We start from the raw sequence: 22,760 nt of genomic DNA, 5'->3' as shown, positions 1-22,760 counted from the left end.
ACACACACACACATATATATATATATACACACACCCACACACCCACAAAATGCAATGGAGTACATATATACATTGTATATATATGTGTATATATATATGTGTGTGTGTATATATATATATATATATATACACACACAATGGCGTATTACATGGCAATGAGAAAGAATGAAATATGGCCATTTGTAGGAAAGTGGATGGACCTCGAGACTGTCTTGCTAAGTGAAATAAGTCAGGAGGAGAAGAACAGATATCAGATGTTTGCACTCATAGGTCTAACAGGAGAACAGGAAGAACCTAATGGAGGATCATGGGGAGGAGAAGGGGGTAAGAGAGTTGGGGTGAAAGAGGGATGCAAAACTTGAGAGACAATTGAATACTGAAAACGAACTGAGGCTTGAAGGGAAAGGGGGAGGGGGGAAAAGAGGTGGTGGTGATGGAGGAGGGCCCTTGTGGGGAAGAGCACTGGGTGTTGTATGGAAACCAATTTGACAATAAACTATTTAAAAAAAATAATAAAATAAAATGTAAAAAAAAAAGGTTTGCCCCTTGTGCAGGCCAAAGTGCATCCAACTCCAATGGGCTGCACTACTCTTTATTCCTTAAATCTAACAGGAATGAAGCACCTGAGTTCTCTTTTCCTGATGGAAATTGTGCCTTTCAACTTAACTCTATCTTTATCTGTATTTTAGTGGAGAAAAAAAGAAGACACCACGGAACGGAAGCTATTTGTTGCTAGAATAATCTTCCACTCCCCAAAATGAACAGTCAGAGGAAAAACTCCCTAGGACAATTCTCTGTCTGATGGGTTCTTTGGGTTTTTGTGATGCTACAGGAAAGTGAAGGAATCTCAAAGGTGGTGAGTAGGAAGAGGAGAAGGAATTAGCCAAAGTTGCTGCAAAACTGTTTTATATGATCAAAACGTGAGAGAAGTCTGGGAAAATGAGGGGAGAAAAGCTACATGTAGTAAGAGTGTATAAGAAAGTATTTGAGAAGTAAGGGTCTGAAGGGAGGTGTGGGGAATACTGAAGTAGATAATGGAAGCAACTAGATGATGAAAGAGAATTTAACATGTATTTAGACACCCTCAATGGTTTTCATGAAATATTAGTAAAAGCTTGGAAACCTGTAAATTTTTTTTTTTTTATTTCCAGGACTGTATTCCAAAGATTGCACCTTCTGGCTCCAGTTTAACAAGAATTATGCTGCCCTGACATGTAAGCTTACTAATCAACAATAGTAGTAATCTCATTCTGTCCAGTACAGTAGCCACCAGTACATGTGCTTATCAAGTGCTTGAAGTATGGCTAGTCAGGCTCGAGATGCATTGTAACTATAAAGCACACAGGAGTTTGAAGATTTGGTCTAAAAATTTTAAAGGCAAGAAACAAAATATCGTATTCATATAAAAATTATATATTGAAATGGGGATATATTGGCTATATTGAGTTATGTAAAATGTATTATTCTTTTTATTTAAAAATTTTTGTAATGTTTATTCATTTTGAAAGAGAGAGAGAACATGAGCTGGGGAGGAGCAAAGGGAGAGGGAGACAGAATCTGAAGCAGGTTCTAGGCTCCAGTTGTCAGCACAAAGCCCCACGTGGGCCTTGAATGCACAAACCACGAGATCATAACCTGAGCCGAAATTGGACATTTAACCAACTGATCTACCCAAGTGCCTTGTAAAATTTACTATTAATAGTAATTTTCCTGCTTCTTCCCTTTTTTATACATTACTACTAGAAAATTTTAAGTTACATCTGGGTTCACAATGCCAAATTATATATATATGATTTACATTATTACATCTTTATTGGATAGCAGTATACTAATTAATAACGGCAACTAACCACAAACAAAAACTAAGCCCCCTGTGTGAGAAGGACACTGTGGGTTCTTCTGTGGCTAGCAAACAGTAAGCTTAGTAGATAAATTCATGAGCTCTCAGGCCATATTTCTTGGCACTGTGATCTAGGGATATGTGATCATAGGTGAAACACTCAACACGTTTTGGCCTCTGTTTCCTAACCTGAAAAGTGGATGTGATAATAATACCTTCCAGAGTAATGAATGCAGGTAAAACATTTACAATAGTGTTTTACATGACAAGAATATTAGCTTTTTTTTTTAATGTTTTGTTTTTTTAGAGAGAGAAAGAGAGCAGGGGGGAGGGACAGAGAGCAGTAGAGAGAAAATCTGCTTGTTCGCTGTTGCCACAGAACCTTATGTGGGGCTCATTCCCACAAACTGCAAGATCACGACTTAAGCCAAAACTGAGAGCCAGATGCCTAACTGACTGAGCCAGTCAGGTGCATATTAGCACTTAATATTAGCACATTAACATTAACACCCTGGCATATTAGCTTTTATTTTTATTAGTCATAGGGAGGGGAGGGAAGAGCACTAAAATGTGTTGAGTGTTCTTTTAAGTTTTATTTTATTTATGTCTTTCTGAAAGCTATATGAAGGCAGAGGCTGTTTCTATTTTGTGTTCTCCTTTACATGCAATAACTAATACAATGTGTGGTAGGAGCATGTTTATTAAATATTGGAGAAATAAGTTGGGATGAAGAATCAATTAATGGACAGTATTATTACCCCCATTTTAGAGAAGTGGAAATTGAAGTTTATGGAAATTCAGAGGCTAAAAGGTTAGATGAAGTTATAAAATTCATGGATGAGATTTAAATCCAAATTTGCATGAACATTCAATCTGTGAACTCAAGGAGCATTGCATCTAGTTAGAGAAATAAAATGTGTTTCAGATTTAAAAAACAATAGTAATACTACCTGCTCATAGATGACACTATTTAAATAATCTAATCGATGATTATTTTAAAAAGTCCAGGGTGGAAAGACTTCATGTTCAGCAGGCATGAGCAGGAGAGGACTGGAAGGGCTAAGACAGAAGCCGGACCTCTAGAGATTCATTGGGTTTGGTTGGGTGAGTCCTCAGTTTGGGAATAGAAGTCCCTCTTGGCAAATGAAACAGACTGAGCACAGGTGTGGAAGTGGAAATCCAAAGAAGGTTTTGAAGCTCTAAAATGGATTTTTTGCCTAGAGAAGATAGTTCATGTAAATTTATTCGTAGGATTTAGGCAGAAATAAACTTGAGGTTACATCTTAGGCTTTGAATGAAGACTGACGTAAGGAGTTAGAACTTTGGCAAGGAAATAATGAAAAATAGGGTTTTTTTTTTTCTTTTTCTTCTTCTTAAGATAGGATGTGATAGTAGCAGAATGCAAGAAGAAGCAGAAGAAGGACATTAGAGGTAGGGAAATAATTAAAAAAGCGATTGCAGAATTCAGCCATGGTGTAGTAAATTTAAGAATGAGAGAGCTGGAAGTAGGAATGGAAAGAAAAAACAGTTTAAGAGATGTTACAAAAACAGTGTTCTTGCCGCAAAGATCCAATCTGGATGATTCGTCACTGAAAGTAAAATATACAACCTTTTCCCCCTATTTAAAAAAAAATTTATTCTTAGTTTATTTTGCATTTAGTCCATGTCTACTTTGTTACAAGGTGTAGCCATACTGCCAGAAATAGGTTATAAATTGAATCCCTTTTTTTCTTTCCTGTGCTTCAGCACAAACTCTTATATTATTTTATATTATTTTTTCTTGCTGGGGTTATTTTAAGAGCTTCTGTGTTGGATAAGAGCATTTGTTCACAATTCTTTCCTTCTCTCATTTCTATGTTGGCTTCCTGTGGGTAGGACACCTCTTGTTATCTAGCCCAGAAATTTCTACCCTTAGATCTAACAACATTTGTGTGCTAAAGGATAACTAAGTTCTAGTAAAATTACTCACGACTTGTAGAAGAATTTTAGTAAGAAGAATTCACCTCTTACATCACAGCTCCGATATCAAATAGTCTGTGAAGGCTGCTTGAACTTTCCGAAGCTATGTTTTTTCATCTAAAATTAGATCTTTTAAGAATTTATTATTGTAAATTGTCTATATTTGAATGTTTCCTTCCTTGATCTGCAACCTCTTTGAGATTTAGGACTATGCTTTGGTAATCTTTTTATGTCTAGTTTTTAGAATGATAGTTGGTACTTTTAAGTCAGTAAATATCAAAATAATGAATGACTAACATGGAAATATCTTCTTCAGTGTTATTTTGCCCTTCTAGGTATTTTAAATTTTCACATACATTTTAGAAGCACCTTTTCAATTTCTACCCCTCAAAATTTTGTTGGACTTTGATAGCGATTGGGTTGAATCTATACATTAAGCTGAGGAAAAGTGGCATGTTTACCACATTGGGTCTTTCAATCTGTAAACATATTCTACCTCCCCATTTCCTTCAGAAATTCACATATTTTCAATGTAGGGGCTTGACATATGTTGTATTAAATTTACACCTAAATGTTTTGGCTTTATTGCTTTTTTAAAATGATATATATTTTATCATGTTTTATTTGTTTGTGAAACTATATTAAAATGCAATTGACTTTTCTGTAGCCTTGTGTGTCTTAAAATCTTGCTAGATTCATTTATTAGGTCTAGGGCTGTATATTCTACATACACAGTCATGACAGATTTCTTTTTTCTTTTTTACATCTTTTTGTTGATTTGTTTTTCCTGCCTCAATACCATAACTAAGACGATATAATGTTGGAGAGAAGTGGTTGAGTGTGGCCATTCTTGCCTTGTACAATTCTAGAAATAAGTAGCAAGACAGGACTGAAGATGTAATTACCACTGAAATTTTATATACAAGCTTAACATAAACTGTAATAAATAAGCTATGAAAAGGGACCGAGGCCTTTCTATGGAGGGAGAAATCTTTTATAAAAAGCATAATTATTTAAAAATTTACATGTCTAAAAGAAGTTAATGAGAAGGTAATTAATTAGTACTTAAGAACCATTTCTTTTAATCCTTTTAGTGTTCTAGAATATGTCTGCTAAATGGCTTTTGTGCTATCTTGAATAATTTATGATAGTCATTTGCACATTTTCCTGCCCACTCACAAGTTTTACTCCAAATGGGAAAGAGGCTTATTTATTAGAGTGCTGTAGACAAAATGAGTGCAAGATAGTGCAAATGATGCCAATCACTGTCATTTACTAGTATTCCATCCCAGGCTGTACGTCATAGCGGAACATTTCCTTGGAATAACTGTGAGGATGGGGTGATGTTAATGAATCTTCTTGAGCACAAATATGGCTGTGTACGACCTCCTTCTGTTTATTGGATTGTTCTTATACTACAGTCAAAGGGTGTTGAGTTCCGTCTCATAGCATCATCTAAACAAAGCAAGCCCACATGCCAGTAGTTTCTGTCTCTCGGTGTAACACAGCTCCCACACTGTGCATTCTGGGCAACACAACCAGCTCTTGACTGATCAATATGCCTTGAGGCTTTTATTTTAGAAGACTGAGGTGGGGTTATTTTCTCTTATTTACAGGAACAGCTAGTCAAAAGGGATGAGGAGTTGATTACAATTTGTTTAGTAGCTTTCACTTACTTGAGTGGAAAATACTATTAATGGAACAGGATCCCTGTTCAGATACAGATAAAGTAAGGCAGCCCCAGAGGAAGCAGTTAAAAGTCATTCTGCCTCCTTTGTGCCTCTCTGTGAGTTCACAGGTAACCTTGGGACAAGTCTTTGTTTAGAGAATTGTTACTTGAATGCCCTCCTTTTTTCTTATGCAACTGTAAAGTGAAGGTCATTCATTGTCTAAACTAGGAGTGAGGATACAATAAACTAGGAATTAACCAAAATCTCTAACTTTCCAAATCTAAATCAAGGAGTTGTTGAATTGATTTACTTCAGAATCCCTTGACCGGTAGGAGGAATGAAATCACAAGCCAGTCCCTTGAGAATGAAAATTAGCCATAAAAATTAAAAATAGGTCAGAATGGTCCCAACACATCCTGGTGGAAGAGAATGACAAAAAGACCCCTGAAATAAAAGTTCTTTCAGTTAAAAAAAAAATCTAGAGTGGATATTCCACTGATTGCACATGGTCATGCATAAGTGCTAATTCTATCATGATAGAAAAGATAGGATTCAGTAGGCAGAGAGGGAAAGATTAGGACCTGAGGTCCCTGGGTGGAGGACACTTATTTTGGAACAATGCTGGTAGTGTGTGACCACAGCAAACCCCTCAGGCGTAAGATTTCTATTAAATATGTAACAGATACCACCTGGTATGTAACATTCCCCTTAGGAATCTGACAAAAGACCTGACTGAAAATAAGTAGACCCACAAGAAAGAAAATGGACCAGGCCTCATTCAATGGAATCAAGCCAATCAGGAATGGACAGCCTGGCACCTAGGGGGAGCAAGCCAGTAAGGGTAGGGCCTGAGAAGGAACAAGGACGGAGGAAAAGGAAGGCTGACCAGAACCTTATGAAACAAAGACCCTTGCCTATTGTTGGAGGTATTCACTTTGGAATGTCCCTCTGTAAAGAGAGCTTTCCTACTATTTTCCCCTTCTGATCTTAATGCTTCTAATACACTTTTGTCTGCTACTCATTTTGTGTCCACCTCTTCATTCTTCAAAGTGGCGAGACAATGAACCCTGGATATTGAGATAAAAATCATGCAACATCAGCCTCATGAGGGACAGGCATAATGATTTGGAATCTAGAAGACTTTTCTAAGACTTCAACAATTTTTCACCAACACCCACAACACTTGATTTGAAAAGTTGTGGAGAATTATTTTAAATTCTTAAGAAGTAGATCTGCCCAATGAAAAAAATATCTGTAGAATTTGTAGAAAAGACTGGTGGGACAGTCTATAACAAATGGTGTGAAGATGGGGAGATTCACAGTCATAAGCAAAGTATTTACTGTTGCTGGCAACCAGAGGAAAAGCGACTGGGGAGAAGAACCTGCAGAGGAGAAAAGAGATTTCTTTGGAGATTGTTTAAGGAAGAATCTAGCAACTGGAGTCACGTTGGATATAGAGGAAGTGGAGAGGACTTGCCGGTTCACAAAAAGAACTTTTTGAGAAAAATGGGTGAACTGGGAAATGGGTTGCTTGGTTGAAAAGGGAGTCAATTTCAAATCATTTTATTTTTTGTGGATTTTTTCCAATATTTTCCCTCTAGGTTTAAATGTAAACTTTGGCAAAGACAGTAGAGACACAAACTGAAGCAATGTTTAGCCAACAAAGATGCACGCTTTCTTCCTGCTATATATTTTGTTTTTAGACTTGTTAGTTTTAACTGTGTCATATTGCTGATGTGTATTTTTAACTTCCGTTGCTTCTATCAATTCTTCTCAATTCTGAAGAACTGCTCCATTTCCAGAGACTTTACTGTGCTAAAAAAGCAACTGACAAGCACCTAGTACATTGCCCCCTGTGGGCACTCAGTAAACACTTGTTTCCTCACTGCCCAGCTGAATGTTTCCTCAGGAACATGGGCAATAAACCGAACTGCCTTAAAAATAACAGATGGTGGTATCTGGTCGGCTCTCCCCTGAGGCCTTGTTAAATACACAGCTGATGTCTGGAGACACCTGAATATTTTTACCTGTTCAAAACAAGTGATGCTTCAGTCATCTGCCAACATATCTGCATATGTGTGGGAAAATGGACCACAGTCACATCGTGCCCAAAGCACCTGATGTTTGTATGAGGATAAGAAAAACCAGTGGATTGTTGCAAAACTGATCAAGCTCAGAGGCTGAGATGTTGTGAAGTATCATAAGCTTGGGCAGAGTTTGAGTTGGAAAGTTAATTAGGAATATATGGGGAGAATATGAGAAATCTGGGGGAAGTCTGAAAGCAGGTACGTAACACTGAAAAGATAATAGAAAGAACAATAAATTTCACTACATGAATTTTTAAAATGTTCTACATAAAAATAAAGGTCAAATGAAAAAAATGAGGAATATATTTTCAGACACTCTGTGTTAAATTGTTAATATGTAAAGTACCTCAAAAAATAACAAGAACATCACTAAATGTGGACATAACATGAGCAAACAGTACGAAGAGATACTTCTTTAAGTAGAAAATACATATAATTAACAAACTCATCTTTAAAAAAAGTTTAAGAATATTTCTAACTAGAAAGATAAAAATTCAAACCTAACCTTTTTTAGAAAAGTTTTTTTTAACAGTACGGATTTTTTTTTTAAATAGCATAAAATATTAGTCATACTTCCTAATGGACAAAAAATGAGCAGTTATCTTTGGTATTAGAATAATACTTTTTTTTGAGAGAGAGAGAGAGAGAGAACAAGCTGGGGAGGGTCAGAGAAGCAGAGAGACAGAGAATCCCAAGCGGGCTCCATGCTCCTAGCAAAGCCCCATGCAGGGCTTGATCCCTTGACCATGAGATCATGACCTGAGCTAAAATCAAGGGTGCTGGGTACTGGGCTACCCAGGTGCTCCTAGAATAAAAATGTTTTGAAAATTACGGTGTTTTCTTTTTTTTTGTATTTTATTTATTTTTGAGAGAGAAAGCATGCGTGGGGAGGGGCAGAGTGAGAGAGGAACAGAGAATCCCAAGGGGGCTCTGTGCTGACAGCAGTGAGACCAATGCGGGGCTCAAACTCACATACCACAAAATTATGACCTGAGCCTAATTCAGACCCTCAACTGACTGAGCCATCCAGGTGCTCCAAAATTCAGTTCTTCAAATGCTCCTCATGTACATCACACAAATCCTTCCATGATGCAGCATTGCTCCAGATTTTCACAGAGCCACCTCCTTTCCAAGTTACTGTCCAGCCAGACTGGAATTTGCAGTTCCCCAAATGTACTAGGTGTTTTCATGTCTGTATATTGGGGCCCCAGTCTAGAATGTGTTCTACCTTTGTTCACCTGGCGAATCCCTGTTCACTCCCTAAGACCCATCCCCAACATCCCTCTTCTGCTAGATCTTCCCACCCACTCTCCCTTTAACCTCTTCTCCCACTTCAGCCAAGAAATTCTCTGTATTTTCACTCCATTTATATTGTTCCATAATTTATAACCCATGTTATTCATTCATTTACATATGTCTCTCTTCTATTACTTAGAGATCAGCATGGTGTTTTATACTTCTCTGTACCCCAAATTTCTGCCATTGAGCTTGACAGAAGAAATTAGGTGTTAGCTGATAGGAAACAATTAAAACTTTTAAGCCTCTGTTGGTTGCTTCAGTACATCCCTGCATAGGCAGTGAAAGCATAACCTTAAACCAGATTATTGTGTGTGCACACACACACAGACAGACACAAATATCTTCTCCAAAGGTGCCCAATTTAGAGCTTTTATTAAATTAGAGGTTTTTATATATGCAATTTACATCAAAGTATATGAAAATGTAAAAAAAAAAACCTATATTATTTAATTACTGAGTCTTCCCAAAACTATATCCTCAATGCTCAAGAAACTAGTGGCTTCATTTCCTTCACTCTAGAACTACCATCGGGGAAGCAGATATAAACAGATAATGGCTGACTAAGTAGAGCTGTAATAAGAACCTAAACTTAATGCTCCAGCTTGCTCTCCTAGACCTCATAACTTGCTCAAACATCAGCAAAGCATGCTTATTTTATTTTCACTCACACTTTCTTTCACTTACCCCAGAAAACCATTTTTTGCTGCCATAAATGCTGAAAGTAATTTTTAATCACAGATTTTATTTCATGTTTGTCATGAAGGGAATCTTGCTGGCCTTAACATTGTTTTTAGATTTTAATATCGGTTGTTCCACTATAGTTTGGTGATATACATCTTAAGATGTGACTGAAAACATATGTACAACAGCATCTCACTTAACCACGAATTCGTGGTGAATGTGGCTAAGTTAATTCAAATTCCATTGGTGCAGTGTGGCCCTGAAGCTAGCATAGCTTTCAAAATCGTCAAAATTTTAGAAGAAAAAGTATCCCCAAAATATCTTATGCTTTTATGCATCCATAAAGACGGATTCAGTTGACTGAAATTTTCCTTATCATTCACAGTTATTAGTATGATCATACATTGTGTTGTGCCCTAATCCCTTAAAGTTAGTCTTTAGGCATAAACCAATCCATGAGCACTTTAGGGTTTGCCCCTACACTACAGATTCCAGATTATTGTGTTTGCTTCTTAAGCTTTCTTTGCTTACCATTGAAACTTATTTTTTGACTGTTAACTACATCAGTCTCTAGCTCTCACTGCTCCAAACTTACTACATTGTGATCATGTTCAGTTAACTTTGGGAGGATTGACAGTGGCTTAATTTCTCCCTGGATACAATAGTTTACAGATTTTATCTTTGCAGATACTTAAAAAAAAAAAGATTTCCAGGGTACCCTGGATTGGCTGGAGCAGGTCTATGCACGGTCAGTTGGGTCCATCAGGAAGCTGCCTGAGATGGATTTAGGAGAGCAAGGGAGTTCCTAGGGGCTAACTCCTGGGGAAGGAGGGGAGGGAGAAGGTTGGTCAAAGAAGGCCTCAGCGTACAGTGACGTTCTGACAGAGTCTTGGCCAACCCAACAGGGAACTCTGGAGCACATAACACCCATTAGAGGAGTCCCACGTTGAGCAGAAATGGCTGGGTCCTGGTAGCCCACCAGGAAAGCTGAGGACTTCCTAAGAGTGCACCTCTACTTGACTGCCAAGATGGAGCCTGAAGGCATGTGCAGCTGGAGCCTATCAGCTGGCTCCTTTCTTTGCAGCTGAAGGGAAAGTTCTTCCTTAAAAAGAGATCAAATAGGTGCACAGTCCTGGGTTCATGAGTACATATACCATCTGAAATATATCTGAAAAGAAGTACAAGTTCAGAGGCAGATAAAAAAAATGTAGTTGCTTTCCTATATAACCTTTATAACCTTATAACTTTTGTAAGTTTATGGTTAATGTGAGTGGGTGTAGAAGCAGAGTCTGATGGGAAGCAATCAGTGAATCTGAGGATGAGGAGGGTGGTGATGAGTGAAGCAGGGGGTTCTGGCCAATGAGGATAACAGGCAAATAACCAAATGATCAAAAATCTTATGTATCTTAACAGCAAATTGACCTTCCTTGGAAGGACCCAGTTCAGAAAAGTATAGCTGGACAAGATGTCTGGTGTTGAAGGCAAGGCCTCCCAGAGTGTTCCTGAATAAGTTGTCTATATTTTTTTACTTTATAATTCTGCATATAAAGCATATAAACTACTCTGATTTTGTTACATGAAATTTAGAATTACCTTGTCTATTTCAGAAAAGTTGGTATTTTTGTTGTAATCACAAAATATATGAATTAACTTAACTGAAATCTTTATAATGTTGAATCTTTTTTTTTTTTTGAGAGACAGAGAGAGACAGTGTGAACAGGGGAGGGTCAGAGAGAGAGGGCAAGATATAGAATCTGAAGCAGGCTCCAGGCTCCGAGCTAGCTGTCAGCACAGAGCCTGACGCGGGGCTTGAACCCATGAACTATGAAATCATGACCTGAGCCAAAGCCGGACACTTAACCGTCTGAGCCACCCAGGTGCCCCTGTTGAATCTTAATTGGGAACAAATTTGTGTTTTTTTATTTAAAATAATCTTTATGTATTTAGAAATGTTTTTATCTTTTCTCATGTAATTTTTACATATTTATTATCAAGTTAATTACTAGGTATTTCTTGCTGGCGTCATGTATGTACTTTTCTGATTCACTATGTTTTGTATTTGGTGGCTTATATATATATGAAAGTTATATATTTCTCAGTATTAATTTTAGCATCCCCCACCTTATTGAATTCTGTTTTTGCTTAATTATTTTGCACTTTTTATTATTTTTTAAAATTAGTAAGTTTCACCTCCTCCATCCCAAATTCTATAGTCCTGATATATTTTTTCTTACCTAATTGCAATGACTTATAACTCCACTACAATGTTAATAGTACTGTAACATTGGTTACAGTAATTACTTTTAGTTGATATGCTTGTGTTTTCCTAACTTAGTAGGAATTCTTTCACTAAGTAAGATATTGGCTTTAAGGCGGATTATATGTTGACACATTTGAAACTGTTAGATTAGCATCCTTCAGTTCCTATTTAGGAAGTGATAGTTCATACAATTAATAAATGAATTAGGTTTTGTCAAATGACACTGCAGCATCTACAAAAATGATTATATAACATATTGCATTAATGGATTTCTTAAGGGCTCCTGGGTGGCTTAGTCAGTTGAGCATCTAACTTCAACCCAGGTCGTGATCTCACGGTCCATGAGTTTGAGGTCCATGAGCCTGAGTTGCAAGCTGGGCTCAGTGCTGAAAGCTCAGAGCCTGGAGCTTACCTCGGATTATGTGTCTCCCTCTTTCTCTGCCCCTCTCCCACTCACGCTGTGTCTCTCTCTCTCAAAAATAAACAAACATTAAAAAATGGGGTTCTTAATATTGAAACATCCTTGTTCCTCTGGAAAGAAGTCTTATACAAGTTGTGTTACTCCTTTTGTAAATTGCTGCCTTCTTTTTTTTATTTTGAATTGTTTTTATTGTATGCATAAGAAATACTTATCTATAATTTTCATAATGCGGTTTTCATATTTTTTCCAGCTTTGCTATCAATATTGCATTCACTTCATAAAGTATTGGAAGGTTTTCTATATTTTCTATGTCCTGGAAAAATTCAATAATATTGGAATTAGTTACCCATTAATGGGAGGTAGAATTTCTTAGCGAAACCGTCTGGATGTAATGCTTTTGGAAGATTATGTCTTTGATAATTATATTTCTTTGTGGAAATGAGTTTCTGTTATTTCTTCCTCCTCTGAGTCAGTTTGCAAATTATATTTTCCTAGAAAATTATCTATTTTATCCAAGTTCACAAGTTATGGCTTTAACTCATAATTTTTATTTCTTTAATTTATGAGGTTATACTCAGTTATTTTTTATTCTATATATTTATGCATTTTAATTTTGTGGTGAGACTTGTTTGTATACTATTAATTGTTTAATAGACTAGATTGCTTATGTATTTTCTTAATTTTCTAATTCATTAAAATTTGTTTTACATTCCTTTTTCCTGCTTTCATTCTTTCACTTGTATTTTTCTAAATTTTGGAGTAAAATACTTACAAATATTTCCACATTTTAATTTTTACTGATAAAAATTCAGAGCTATAAGCTTTACTTTGAGTAAGGCTTGCACGGCATCCTGTAATTTCTGTTCTTCCTTTGGACCAAGAGTTGTTAAAACCAACATTTTACAGTTCCAGGATGGGAGCCTGCTTTTCTGATGTTGTCACTGATTTCTTATTTTATTCTGTAATGTTAAAAGAATTTTGTCTGTAATTTTTTTTGGAATTTATTGAAACTATTTTTTTGAGGCCCCAATACAATTTCTGTGAATGTACCATATTCACATGAAAACAATTGTTCTCTCTTATTAGGGTACTGAGTCTGATAGGCGTTTATCAGCTTTACCTTCATAGTTATGCCATTTCAGTGTTTTGAATCCTTTCTTTTATGAGAAGTACTTGCTTTGCACAGTAGTATAGGTCTGTAAAAATAGCCATGCAGACTGAAATTAGGCAAAGCATTTTTAATAGCCAATTGGAAAAATTATGCTGGTCTATGATTTTAGAAATTTTTTGTCAAAATCTAAAACTTCTACTATTATTGGTTTACAGAGAAATGAAAAATTATATGGCAAAGTTATATAAAAGTTGTAAAAAATTATATTTGGTATTTAGCATATTACAGACATTGTGAATTATTCTAGAATCTGTAAAAAAGTTATTAAGGGCAGTTTGATTATCTCATTTTATAAATTACTGTACAGAGGAAGCATTTGGTCGATGCCTTGGCACATTGTCATACTTCTTTCTAAGTTTGGATCAGCTTCCAACATTTAATCCTTCACACCTTCTTTCTTTCCTTTTTAAAATTTATTTTGGGGTGGGAGGAGAGGCAGAGAAAGAAGGAGAGAGAGAATCTCAAACAGGCTCCATGCTTAGCACAGAGCCTGATGTGAGCTAGTTCCCACAAAATGGGAGACCCCAGCCTGAACTGAAATCAAAAGTGGGATGCTTAACTGACTGAGCCACCCAGATGTCCCAATATTTATACTTTCAATATTATCAAATACAATGAGGGTTTCTTTAATGTGAAGTTTTTCACTGACCTCACTTCTGGGAAATTGCATCACGGTTGATATTTGCCTTCCGTGAGTTCCTCTGGCAGCACATCTAGAATCTAAAACAACAACAGTATCAACATTCCATTGTAAGCTATGTCTTCCATGACTCCCTTGACAGCAATTCAAATTTCACTTTGAGCATTAGCACTTTTCCTTTTTCTACCTCACTTTTGTGTTGCCCAATTCTCTCTTTTAATTACCTATTTTTGGAAAATATTGTGTGGGTTTATCATTGAGAACAAAGAGGCAACACATTTAGACACTTTGCTGCCTGTAAATGAACTGAATAATAGATGCTCAGTGGCCAGTCACCACCAAACTTTAAGAGAAGTGACAAAATTGATCACTGATTATAAGTGCATCTGATATTCACATAAAAATATATGGAATAAAGGGCTGATAGGAAAGTTTGTGCATATAATTACTCAGAGTTAATATACCATGGTAACAGTCATGTAAAGCATATTGTTGGGAAACTGATGTTCTCAACCATGGTTTTTTAAATATATGCATATTAGAACCATCGAGAGATGATTACCTGAATTTTATCCACCTGATATATTTTGGACTCAGAGAAGTAAATTCAACTCATATTTTCTATTTTTATAATGTATCCTGAAATTTCTGTTTCATGAAAAATTTTACTATGTTCTCAGTTGATAGATATTCTAGAACTGTTATCATTGTTTAAAATTGTACTCTGGACATTCTTATTTCATCTAATGTTTTTTCGTGTGGATTCTACCTTGTTTGATGTTAAGGTTGTGTTCTTGCTTTCTTTCTGTTTGAATTTACTAGATAAACTTTTATCACTTTGTCTTTAACCTTTATGGATCTTTTGTTTTAGCTGGCTCTCTTGTATATAACAGAATTCAATTTTATTTTATTATCGAACTGGGAATAATTTTTCTAATTTTACTGAGATATTATTGACATATAACATTGTATGGGTTTAAGGTGTACAATAGGATGATTTGACATATGTACATATTGTAAAATGATTACCACAATAAGTTTGGTGAATATCCATCATCTTACATAGTTTCAAATGATCTTGGGTTGTGAACTTTTAAGATCTACTTTCAAATATAGAGTACAATATTGTTAACTATAGTCATCATGCTATACAGTACAGTCCCACAGCTTATTTATCTTATATTAGAACTTTGTACTTTTGACCTACTTTTGATCAATTTCCCCAGCGCTTCTGCTGATGGTAGCTGCCAATCTGATCTGTTTCTATGAGTTTGGTTTTTTTCAATTCCACATATAAGTGACATCATACAATCATCTTTTCTTATCACTAGTATAATGCCTTCAAGATCCATCCATAGTGTCACATTGTTGTACCCAAGTTTGTAAAATCACCCCAAAACAAACACCAGAAACTGCTAGGGAGACCGAGTCACGCCTGCAAAAGCAAAGGGCCTTTATTACAAGCTTAAGCTCGGGCTCACAGTCTCCACCTGACCCGCTGGCCACCTGGAGAGAGCTCCGAACAAAGGCAGGGCAGGGCCTTTTATGCCTTTGGGAGGGGGAGTTACAGGAAATGATGACAGGTGTACAGTGATCCAATCCCTGCCCCCCCATCAATACTGGCAGTTGTGGGAGCCAATCACAATAGTTGGAGTATTGACCAATCAGAGTGGGCCCAGGATGCCCCACGTGGGGCGTGACTAGGCCCGCCTCTAGAAAAGTCAAAGGTATCGGCTGGCCTCTCCCGATTGGGCGCCACAGGAGTTGTCCCTCCTTAAGGCGCGCCCTTTCAGGAGAAGCCTGCGCCTTCCCCTTTAAGTATAGGGGAAGGCTGGATCGGACCTGTGGCAGGCGGGGGACCCCCCTCCCCCCTCCCAGGGCAGCCGGGCGCATTTCCACCGTGGCGCTGCGCAGCGACCAGCTCTGGGAAGGCTGGGAAGGCCCGGTGGGGAGGGCCGGATTGGACCTACATCCTTACAACATGTGGGAGAATTTCCTTATCTATGACTGCATAGTGTGTGTGTGTGTGTGTGTGTGTGTGTGTGTGTGTATTACATTTTGTCATCCATTTCTCTGTTGATGGACACTTACATTGTTTTCATATCTTGACCATTGTAAATAGTGCTGCAATGAATGTGGAACTACATTCTCACCAATAGCATGCAAGGGTTCCCTTTCTTCCATATTTCACCAATGCTTGTTATTTCTTGTCTTTTTGATTCTAGCCGTTCTAACAAGTGTGAGGTAACATCTCATTGTGTTTTTGATTTGCATGGGGGTATTCCTACTCAAAATATGTATCATTCACTAGTGAGAAAAATATTATCCCATCAAAAAGCCTAATCTATAAATTTTATGAAAAGCTGATGTTTGAATTCTGTATCTTCTAATATTTTTCTTTGCTCTTCTCTATCCTTGTAAAAGCACTGGTCTCCTCTTTTGACCTCACTTTTCCCAGTCATTATGCTGTTCTCAGGCTGGCTCCAGTTTCCCTCTATCATGGGTGGTCCATTTGGGTTTTTATTAAAATTTACCAGTCTAGTAGTCCAGTCCTTGCTCTCCCATTCAGGTGACACATTTTGGGGCATTTGGAAATCAACATCTTTCTTCTAGAAAATAATCCATTTGTCTTAAAAAATTACAGGATTAAAATTTAACCCAAAGAACTCACCACCTTTGGATATATTTTTTTTACTGATTCACTTTTTAATATAATGTATGCACCTTTTAAAACCTTCATAGAGGACTGAATGTTACAAAAGAAAAGCAAGAAAAAGATGACAACCTTCAGGCAGGCACATTAGGAGAGATGTAGAAATGAATAGGATTTTTGGCATCCCTGAAATCATGTGATTCCAATCAAATAGAATCTAAATGAAATAGAAATTCTAGCATTATATTCATTCATCTATCCACCCAAAAATATTTACTGAGCCCCCCCCCATGTAAAGTATTGTGATAAATGCAGACAACACAATAGCACATGACACAATTCTTGTCTAGCACAGGGCATAGCAGATGCTTATCATACAGGTTGACGCGGTTTAGGAATGGAGGTGAAGGGCATTATTGTAAAACTGCCTGGTGGGGGCAGTGCAGTTGGGAAACAGCAACTGTGAAGACTCAGAACTATGAGAAAGCAGAAGTGAACAAAGAGCATAACCCTAGCGTGGGATGAAAAACGGAACATTTGATAGAACTAATGTTGAAAAGGTGAGGGAAGATACAACTTGTATGCCCTGCTAAGGAATTTGATTTTTATCCTTAAGACTATGGAATGCTATTGATGGATTATAAGTAGATGAGTAACATGCTTTTCTACAAAGCCAGAAAAAAAAAAAAAAAGAGCAAGGACAAGGCATTGAGGGATGACATTCAACTGCCTTATTTTACTAAAGATGTGTCATTACACAAACCTCAAGTGCCATTTTTACAAAGAATGGCTATCTTTTAATAGTTCAAAAGGTAATGGCATTTTTAAGAACATAAAGTCCTTCACAATAGTTCTTTAACCTTTTCCTTAGCAGAAGTTAACATCATTCCAGCCCAGAAATTCTCCTTATCAGATTATCTTTTATTCTTACCCAGGAACTTTTTCCCAACTCCTCTTGCCCAAACCATTTTTATTGTCACCTTAAGACTCAATTTCTAACATAAGCATGTTTCATTGCCTCCACAACGATTGTCCTTTATTTACTATCTACCAGCACCTTTAGTATTTGTAGTTTGATAGAAGTAGTTTGCAAGCCCTCAGTCTTTTATGTCAAGTTATTTTTGATCCTCCAAGCTCAGTGTACATGAATACAAGCAGACAAAAACTGGAAGTCATGGAATCCAGCAACGCTGTTCTCTAATACCAGCAAATGTATCAAGTCACTTTGCCTGTATTGATTTTACTTTGTTCTCTCATAAGCAAAACAAAGGGATTGGTCTAGATAAGTTCCATCCTTGTAACTTAGAGCTCTGGGATTCACCTAGGGATACTTCAAGAGTCTCTAAAAGGATGTGACCAGAGAAGCAAATCTCTCTTTTCACCTTTTATTTCAAGTGGACAGCCATTCTTTTATCTGTCTTGTTTTCTGTTTTTGTATAAGATTTTTTTTTTGAAGAACAAGTTAATAACCTAAAACGAACTTGACAGCAGATTTACATACTTCCCTGAGGTCTATTGCAGCTCTCACATTATACCTTTCTCTCTTTTGATTTTTATTTCTCCAACACACTTCACAGTGCCTCTGTGTTGGCACTATACATCCAAATGGTGTGTCAAAAATATAGAAAATGATTCAGTAAGTGCATTTTAAGAAAAAGAATGAATGGGGGCAACTGGGTGGCTTGGTTGGTTGAGCATCCGACTTTGGCTAGGGTCATAATCTCGCAGTCTGTGAATTTGAGCCCCACATCGGGCTCTGTGCTGACAGCTCAGAGTCTAGAACCTGCTTCAGATTCCGTGTCTCCTTCTCTCTCTGCCCCTTCCCTGTTCATGCTCTGTCTCTTTTTTTCAAAAATAAATAAACATTAACAAAAAAAATTAAAAAAGGAAAAGAATGAGTGAATGTATTAATTGGTTTGTTAAGCCCTCACATTAATATTTATAGATAACGATTCTGTTTAGCCCCTTTTCAAGACAGTAGAGACAGAATGTTGAAAATTAGATAAATACTTATTCTCTTTGAATGATCAGTCGGTTGAATCAACCCATTCAGCAACCATTGTTGGATGCCTGATATTACGAAAGCTATTTTATTAAGTCCTAGTTATACTGAGACCTATAGAATCCTGTCCCTTGCCTCAAAGATTTTACAGTGTGCTAAGACAAAAACATGTAAATAGATTATTGCAATGGAAATTGATTAAGTACTATTGTAAAATTATGATAAAAGGGCTGTGAGTGTTCAGAAAAAAGAGTTACCGACTCTGACTGAAGTAGTAAGAAAGATTTCACAAAGAAGCTTATAAACTGAATTCTGAAGAATGAAAAAGATTATGCCATGTGGAGCAAATCTCTAAATGTGTTGCAATAAGAAAGTATGTAGATGACACATACTTTATGTATGTTAGTAGCAGGAGTTTGGCGTAACTACACACCACAGTGGCTAGAAATCAAGGAAGAAAGGCTGTAAAGCCTTTTTTCTTTCAGATTATAAATGTTCTTTTATGATACTAAAAAGCTGTAAAGTTTCATAATTTGGGAAATGGAGAGTTAACAAATTTTTTAAGGAGCAGTTTGGCAGGTAGATTTGTCTCTAAAAAAAAAAATAACATGGATGTGGAATATGAAAGATGTACTGGAGTAAGTCCAATGAGGAGGGAGGTTGTAAAAAGGTTGTTGTAGGAGGTCAAAAAGAAGAGAAGATGAAGAGGGCCTGAGGACAAAGAGAGTGATCAGATTGGAGAGAATACTTCAAATTCAGTTAAAAGGATGCGGCAACTGGAAACTATGTAGTACTCTAACACCATTTGGTGTTGGGAAAACTGGACAGACACATGCAAAACCACTGCATTATTATCCTGTACCAAACATATAAGTGAACTCAAAATGGATTAATGATTTGAATGCATGACCTGAAGCCATAAAAATTGTAGGAGGAAACATAGATGGTAAGTTGCTGGATATCAGTTTTGGCAATGAGCTTTTGGATTTGATGCCAAAGAAAAGGAACAAGAGCAAAATAAAAAAGTCACACTATATAAAACTAAAAGGCTTCCATACAGCAAAGCAAATCATCATCAAAATAAAAAGGTAATCTATGGAATGGGAAAAAATATCTAATAAGGGGCTAATATCCAAAATAAATAAGAACTCTTACAACTCAATAGCAATAAAAAAAATTCTAATTAAAAATGGGCAGAGGATCTGAATAGACATCTTTCAAAAGAAGCCATACAGATGGCCAATAGGTACATGAAAAGTTGCTCGACATCATTAATCATCAGGGAAATGCAAATTAAAGCCACAGTGAGATATCATTTCATTCCTCTTAGAATGATTAGCATCAGAAAGAGATAACAAATGCTAGTGACAATGTGGATAAAAGTAAACACTTGTGTGCTGTTCGTAGAAATGTAAACTGGTACATTTCCTCAGTTTCCTCAAATTCCATTAAAAATAGAAATACCATATGATCCAGGAATTCCTCTTCTGGGTATTTATCTGCAATAAACAAAAACACTAATTTGAAAGAATATATGCACTCCATGTTCATTGTTACATTATTTATAATAGTCAAGGTATAGAAACAAACCTGATGACCATTGATGGAAGAATAGATAAAGAAAATCTGATATATATTATATGCATATAATATGTAATAATAATATATAACACATTTTATATATAATGGGATATTATTTGACCTTAAAAAAGGAATGAAATCTTGCCTTCTGCAACAACATGGATGGGCCTGAGGGCCTTATGCTAAGTGAAATAAGTCAGACAGTAAAAGACCAAACCTATGTATGACATTGCTTGTATGTGAAATCTAAAAAACGATCAAAATAAAACAAAAATAAAGTTTGTACATACAGATTGGTGGCTGCCAGAGGCTGGGGTGGGGGGTGGGGACATCGGTTAAGGGAGTCAAAAAGTACAAACTTGAAGTTATAAAATGAATAAGCCCTGGGGACGTAATGTACAGCATGACGATTACCATTTATAACACCGTAATGCATATCTGAAAGTTGCTAAGAGAGTAGATCTTAAAAGTTCTCATCACAGGACAAAAAATTCCCTACATATGTTTGGTGACAATGTTAACTAGACTTACATTTTGCAATGTATACAAATATCTAATTATTATGTTGTACATTTGAAACTAATACAGTGTTATATTTCAATTATGTCTCAATAAAAATATTGTACTGTAGAATAGGACAAGAGGGCTTATTCTCTGTTTCATCCTATTAAAGACCAAAAAACCATTTTTAAAGATTATTTCTTTATTTGGAGAGAGAGAAAAAGAGAGCTTTCATGAGCAGCAGAGGGGCAGAGAAGAGAGAGGGACAGAGAGAGAGAATCCCAGGCAGTCGCTGTGCTGTTAGCACAAAACTCAGTGTGGGGGCTCCAACTCACAAACTGTAAGGTTATGACATGAGCCAAAACCAAGAGTCAATTGCTTAACCAACTGAGCCATCCAGGCACCTCCCAAAAACAATATTTTAAAACTCTTTCTCATAAAACATGACCAACAACTGTTATCTCTCAAGTAAATATACAGTCAGTTCATTTGTGGAGGTTAATGGATGACTTAATTAAGGCCTGACAAGATTCTCTAGGATAAGACATAAAGGGCAATTCCTATTTGACAGTGCCCATTAGATGGGATGCCACAGGCATGATTAATAATTTCTCCAGGCATTTCTTATCCAAATGAAGAATTAACACTGGAGTGTTATCTGCAGTCACTACTTTTGTTCAGTCAAGATGCATGACAGTCAGCCATGGCAAGTTGGTTAGCCATCTTCAAGTTGACTGCAAGTAACAATATCAGACTTGTGACTTGGCTGCGGGCGTTGTCAGGACGGATTGTTTTCTGAGATAGCAGATGGCTTGGAAATCATCTGCCGCGACAGACCGAACTGACTAGAATTTCAATTCTCCGCTCCGGGAGCGGTGATGAGAAGGGCACATACGGGAAATTAACTCTCCTGGTTTAACTGAAAATGACAACACACTGCGTGGTCAGGGCACAAACTGGTTGTAAGAAGGAAGGATAAATGAGGCAAGTGGGAAGTTCCTAATTAACTTTAATATTCTTAGAGTAAATTTCCTTAACTCAATATTATGGCACATATGAGGACAGGTGATTTATGCATCTCAGGGCTTGATTTTATAATTTCACTCTTGAAGAATGAGGCAATCAAACAGCAGAAGGAGTATATTAACTGGGGACCTGGATTACAGTGATTCAGAGTGAGGTATCAGGTAATTGAATCTAGTCCATTTATTCAGAACAGGATGCAAATAAGTAATTTGGACATCTTGAAGGAGCTCCGCCAAGTTAAAAACCTCATGAAAATTTTGTAAATAAGCCATGCACTTTAATGCAATCTGAGAGTAGAAAGCAGTTTCTAGTGATTTCAGACTTCTATTTGGTCATTATTATTATTATAGTTTTTTAAATGTTTCCCCTGACGTCTTTCCTGTGTAATGAATACGTCCCAGGGACACTCCAGTAAATGAGATAAACTAACTTAAAATATTAAATAATTCATGTCCTTGGAAGCCACTGAGATTCTGCGCATGTTTTTATGGAAACCAAACCAATGTTGTGATGCAGGAAAAAAAGGCATCTGCATATGAAGATATCTCAAGTGTTATCCTTTAAGCCTGAGTGTGCTCAGGAAGAAAAAAGAGTAAAGGAACTAGTTGAAAGAATAGGCAAGCACCATTTTACAGTGGGGGAGAGAACTAACAGGATTTTGATTTGGTATTGTTTTGTCTCATTTGGGGTCATGTCACTGCCTTTGCCATTGTTCCTGAGGTTTGAAGTTAGACTGGGGTGAGATGAACAGATAAAAAGTCCAGTGGGACAGAGAGGAGACAATGGGACAGAAGATGTAGCATGGAGGAGCAGGAGGCGGTCTGCAGTGAGTAAGGACGCGGCGTGTTTGTGCTCCAAAGCCTGCCTCTGTCAGGGGCTTGTTATATAACCTCTCAGGGTGACTGTCTTCTTATCTATAAAATGTAATCATAGTATCAGCCTCACAGAGCTGTTATAAATTAGTGAGAT

At 36.8% G+C, this 22,760-nt stretch overlaps 1 long non-coding RNA gene across 1 annotated transcript in view; it reads left to right on the top strand.

The window, feature by feature from the left end:
* The first annotated feature begins 710 nt into the window (after positions 1-710).
* The window catches only part of LOC115277284, a 24,245-nt gene continuing 2,195 nt past the window's right edge, over positions 711-22,760 (top strand). Inside the window, exons 1-2 of the long non-coding RNA XR_003902361.1 lie at positions 711-856; positions 1,152-1,214. This is a non-coding gene — a long non-coding RNA (uncharacterized LOC115277284). The remainder of the gene's footprint in view (positions 857-1,151; positions 1,215-22,760) is intronic.

This window comes from Suricata suricatta, chromosome 1 (assembly GCF_006229205.1).
Source record: "Suricata suricatta isolate VVHF042 chromosome 1, meerkat_22Aug2017_6uvM2_HiC, whole genome shotgun sequence".
Classification (NCBI taxonomy): Eukaryota; Metazoa; Chordata; class Mammalia; order Carnivora; family Herpestidae; genus Suricata; species Suricata suricatta.
This window is presented reverse-complemented; position numbering and strand designations above follow the sequence as displayed.